Source organism: Capsicum annuum, chromosome 11 (assembly GCF_002878395.1).
Source record: "Capsicum annuum cultivar UCD-10X-F1 chromosome 11, UCD10Xv1.1, whole genome shotgun sequence".
In the NCBI taxonomy this organism is placed as follows: domain Eukaryota; kingdom Viridiplantae; phylum Streptophyta; class Magnoliopsida; order Solanales; family Solanaceae; genus Capsicum; species Capsicum annuum.
The window spans coordinates 44,242,326-44,248,510 of record NC_061121.1 but is presented as its reverse complement, the minus strand read 5'-3'; positions in this window follow the sequence as shown (position 1 = coordinate 44,248,510).

Sequence of the window (6,185 nt, the reverse complement as noted above, 5' to 3'; positions counted from 1 at the left end):
GATCACCTTCCACTAGTTGAATTCACTTACAATAATAGTTACTTTGCCAACTTCAAGTTGGCTCCTTTTGAGGCTTTGTATGGGAGAAGATGTAGGTCTCGGATAGGATGGTATGAAGTGGGTGAGACTCAATTGTATAGGCCTGATCTTGTTCATCAGGCGATGGAGAAAGTGAAGATCATTAAAGAATGACTCAAGACTGCTCAGAGTTGTCAGAAGTCCTATGCTGATGTTCGGAGAAGAGAATTAGAGTTTAAAGTTGGTGATTGGGTGTTTCTTAAGGATTCTCCTATGAAAGGATTTAAGCGGTTTAGAAGAAGAGGTAAATTGAGCCCTCACTATATAGGGCCATATCAGATTCTAAAAAAGATTTGTACAGTTTCTTATGAGCTAGAATCACCTGAAAGTTTGGGTTCCGTTCATCCGATATTCCATGTATCCATGTTGAAGAAATGCATTGGAGATCATTCTCTGGTATTGCCAGTAGAGGGTATCAAAGTGACAGACTCATTGTCTAATGAAGAAGGGCCCGTTGAAACTTTAGATCGCCAAGTTCGAAAGCTGAGAAGCAAAGAGGCAGCCTTAGTAAAGGTACTGTGGAGGAATTAAAAAGTCGAATAAGCAACTTGGGAGTAAAAAGATAGCATGACAATTAGATATCCCAATTGTTTGCATTGATGGAGGATGAGACAGAATGTACTATTCCTATCTTATCTTTCCTAGTCCTTTATTATGCTTGAAATCATGTCTGTTTGTGTCCCGCATCATCATTTGGGGATGAATGATCCTAAACGGGGATAATGTAATGCCCCGCATTTCGGGATACAATATAGACCATGATTCCAATGTTTTGATAAAAACCGAAGCCATAAAATCTTATGCCAATACGGTATGTTTATTATTTGTGTAGCATGTGAATCCATTAAAGCTTGAATTTAGACCATAGAGGTCCTTCAACTCAAGGACGAGTTGAAACTATTTCGATTGACTAAGTTTTAGTGGATGTTGTAAATTGTGTTAGTTTCCATCGATTATAACTCTCTGTATATTTCAAATTAGGGATCCTACATTGTGTCAAATAATAGGTCTTAGAATTAGCTTTCCAACTATACCAATTTTGCTAAAATACGACACCCGAGCTACAAGTTATGGCTTTTCAAAGTGATATGCGTCGCCTAACCAATCGCCTATGGCCACTGGAAAGCATCGGTGATAGCCTAGGCGATGCCTACATAAACATAGGCGATGGAATGGGTGACGCCTTTGTAATGAATTCAAGTGACTTAAAAACTCCATTTTTGGGGCAAAATGGTCCTTTTCCACCTTTACATAGCCCTAAAACACGAAATTCAGTTCCAAGGACCCCAAAATACACCTTCATTCATCAAAAGTGCTCAAGGATTCTCCTTAGGGTTTCAAAATAAAAATCCAAGCAACTCGAGATTCAACCGGGGGTTTTAAGAACTAATTGCTTATTTGGAATCCTCTCAGCGTAGGCTTCGAGAAGCATCTAATATTCATAGTAATCGAGGTACGTGGGGTTATCCAAAAATCACATGGGTCTTTAAATTCATGTTTTACAAATAGAGGTTTTGAAACTACAAATATAATTATGTTTTGAATGTTTCTATATTATTAAACTTGGTCTTTAGACCTACTTCCGAACGATTTGACATATTATATATGTATATGCGTGTGTTTCAAAAAAGTGATATTTTGAGAGCATGAATTATATGAAATCCCTCTCTTGATGTGAATTTATTTTGAATGTGCATATGATGTATATTGTTTGAAAACATCTTGAAAAGCATGACATGAAATATTTTGAGAATTGATATGATTTTGACTTGAAAATGAAAGGTTTATTTGTGTTGAAACATATTGAATACAATGAATGGATAAGAAGAATAATGTGGTATCGATGGCTTGCAAGTCGGGTATGATGATATCCTACAGAATATGATATGTGATTGAATCAGATGAAATTTGAATGCATTGATTTTACATAAGATAGTTGGATGCCCGAAGAAGGTGTTTGAGTGCAAGGGCTCATCGCTGGAAACAGTGTTTTACGACATGAGAATTTGATACTAGGCTAAGTGATCTTTTGTACTTCACTTTATGTCATTCCAAAATTAGGACTATAGGTAGGAGCCCGGGCTAAGTGATCTTGGGCACTACCATTGGGTCGAGACACCATGCTTCGTGGTCTTGTGTGTCTCTCCCTCACTTATAATCTAATCTCGGAAGCAACTGAGGTTTGATAGTTGGTGTAAATTATGTAGGGTATTCCACCTAGATTAGTTGTATTTCATTGTTGTTGAGAAACTATTGCATTATGCCCATGTGTTTTCAAATGATTTGATATGAAATTGCTTTATAATGGCTCTCAACTATATGTTGTAAAAATACTATGTTTTGTTTTCATATCTCTGCATGCCAGTACTTTTGGGCTGACCCCCTCCCCTCTCCAACCACTCAGGTTCAGAGACCTAGTCTAGGGATCATGAGAATTAGTAGATCATTTAGAAAGAGTTGTAGAGACAAGTGGTGAGCCTTCTATGTTTCGGAAGGTCTTATGTCCGGCAGTCCTTTTATCTTATATTTAGTTTTGGGGTCTACTGGGGGCCTTGTCCCAGTTTATATACAGTTACTTGACTAAGTCATTTGTTAGAGATTTTCGCAGATAGTTGTTTAGAGGTTGATTGATGTTGGGGGAACTTTTTTTCCCCGTTATTGTTTCTTTTCATATTTATGACCATGTTTCCAAATTATTGTGTTTCTTCCGCATTACTTTGATCATATGAATTAGGTGCATGATTACCAGACAGATAGGGGTGTTTCGGGCCTCTATGGTTCGAAATGGTCATCACGGCCAGGCCCTGGTTTTGGTCGTGAAAAAAGGTGTCCATGAAATAACACTACACATACCATAGATCGTGATTTCTTGAAGATTAATGGTGAAAACTTCCTGAATTTGAATCCCCATTAGAAACCCTAGATTGTTCTTGAGATAAACTTGAGATAAACTAATATGTTTTGGGTGAAAAGTGGCTGAATCACGTGTTAAAGGGATTATATAGGGGTATAAAATAGACTCTTTTAAACCCAGAAATGTCATTAAATTTACAGTAAAATTTCCTGAGTTCGTACCTTGGCGCGACGTGGCGTTATCGTGTCGTGTCACTAGAAATTGACAAATGGGAAACTGCACAGTGGCGCGACATAGAGCTATCTCATTGCCACCTTATCTACGACCTGGAATTTTGGTGTGACAGGCTAGTATCGCAGAGTAACACTGGAAATTCACAATTGCCATTTGAGCTACCTCTGCGACGCGCTTAAGGCTCAGGTCAAACACTGTCTCACTAAAAAGAATCTAACTCTTCAATCGGGGGTCGAATTTGGACAAATTATATATCGATGGAAAGCTCATTCAATTTTCCCCATGATACAAAGTGAAAATTATGAAAATACCATCGGTATAATAATTAATTCTTATTTCAAAGTAAGTTCTAACATCCTTGAGATAATTTTCGAGCTAAGAAAAAGCACGAGTATTACATTGCGAATCTATGAAACATAGTTCTTACGCGTATAGGTTATAATCCAAGTGATTTCCATGTGAATATATGTTTTATTATCTTTATCATTGTGTGTGAAGTGCTCTTGAGGTTTAAAATGTTCATACGTATCATTTAGAGCCTAGTGGAGCTAAGATCCTTTGATTCGTTCAAAGTTTGATATTTAATTCTACAAAGTCCTACTTTAAATGTATATAAATTTTTATATACACAGATTTTTTCATCTCAAACCCCACCAAATTATATATAATTGAATTAGCTTTCCAACTATATCAACATCACAAAAATCCGATAACCGAGTAAAGTGTTATGGCATTTTCCATGCGAGGCAGTAAGCCGACGTGATCTTGACGCGTCACATCGACTCTGCTTCGACATGAAAAACTAATGTGGATCCAAAGTTATTTTACATGCTAATTCAATTCCAAAAGGGCGTAGGGTCTCTTTGGTGAATTCCCATCTCCCAAATCCATCCATAACATTAAATTTTAGCCTCCAAAAGCATTAGATACATTCCCATTCATCTTTTTATCTCCAAGAAAGCCCTAGCTCCCTCAAGAAACTCCATTCAATTTTTCTTCAAGATAGTCAAGAATTCAAAGTTTCCAATCTATGCAACATAAAATTCAAGTCATCCTCTTCAAGAAAGAAACCAAGAATTAAGCATGACAATTCATAAATCCCAAGAAAGCATTCAAGATCATCTCCTAGGGTTTCAAAGTAAAATTCTATACATCCAACCAAGTCTATTAAGGTATGTGGGGTTTTAAAAAGGATAAATCTTTCATCCTTGTTCCCAAAACCTATTTTAATTATTAAAGATGCATGATTTTATGTGTTTTCCCATGAATTTGAAGCTAGAGATTATACCTATTATTGTTATATATAAGATTATGATATTTCCAATGTTTTAGAAATTGAATTACATGGGTATGTTCATATTATTATGCTTATTGGTAAAAATTTTTGATTTTTTGGTGATTTATGAATGTTTATGTTATAAAGAATGGATTTTGAGATGTTTTATTATGTGATTGAAGTATGGGTCTTTAAGCTTTAACTAAAGATTGTTATTTTGAGAATTTTTATGCTATAAGCACCCTATGATGAGATTATCCTTAGATTTTTAGAAAGATTTGACCTTTTGGTCAGAATAGATTTAAAATTCATTTTACAGTTTGAGATTACAGATTTTACAGTTGGTTTTATTTAAAACCATGAGATTATTTTCAAAGTGGATTTTCTTAAGATTTTGAGCATAAGATTGAGAGTAGTATTTAGCAACGAGCGGGAAGTGTAGGATAAGTGTGCCCTATCTTTAACAAAACTACATGCCACCGTAGGTACAAATTTTCAAATTATTCCCACTTCTACGTGGATGACTCAGATTGTGATCACTCAAATTAAACTGTACTATTCCGATGGCAAGGATAGAATAGCCCTAACCTTATGGGTGCTAGTCGTGGGACACTATGGATGCTCACATTGTGTACTTGTCGGTTACAAGTTCCTCCCAAAAAGATGTCCCTCACTCTTAAAACAACTTTATTTATCTAAAGTGTTGAGATAAAGTACTATACAGAATAAGTTTCAGACTTTTTTTAGCCTATATGATTTGAGAACAATAATAGAATACAAATTTTAAAACTAAGTGTAATAGCTCACAAGATTTAGATTATATGATTTAGAATACTGATTAAATGTGAGTCATTTACATTTAGCATGCATTGTTTTATTAATAATGATTATGAGATATGTTTTTACCTATTGCATTCACCCTCATACAGTCAGTACATCCTCAAAGTACTAATTCACATATATGTCTATGTGCTACATTGTCTCATAATATAGGTATCAGTTCAGTTGTAGCACACATACCATATTCAGACAGATTGCATCTTTTAGTCAATAGGTGATGAGTCCTCTTGATTCAAGGGCTTGAGTTAGTTATATAGATTGAGTAGTATTTTTGTTTTCTTCAGTCAGTCGTATTGATTTCGGATAGTTGTGTGTCATGTACCAGCTACTTATAGTCAATACTAGTAGAGGCTTCATAGATGTCAGTCAGAGCCAATGATGTAAATTAACTTTTCAGTATTTCTTTTCAGACTTTAACAAAATGTAAAAGTTGTATTAATATTATATTTTCCAAATTTCATCATTATTATGTTTCCGCACAATATATTCGGTCATTTTATACATATTATTCAGCTGCTTATTAGTTATATTAGTAGAAGGGTTAGCTGGGGATCACTTGTGGTCCTAACCACTGTGTGACGTCTCAGGATAAATTTTTAGGTCGTTACAAACTTAGTATCAGAGCATAATGTTCAAGTTTCCTAGGGTGTCTGTGAAGCCATGTCTGGTAGAGTCTTACGGAATGGTACACAGTCGTGTGCAGTAAAATTATTTTCTTAGAATCTTCTATCTATTCATATGTTACCCCAAAATTCCTCATCTATGACTTATTTTTGAGATAACACAATTAGCAAGTTCCAGTTCCTCCCCAACTAATGCTCTCAAATTTACCAGCAAAAGTTTCAAAAGTCATAAAAAATGGGGCTTGAGAGAAGCTCCCTAGCGTGTTATGTTTCTCAAGTT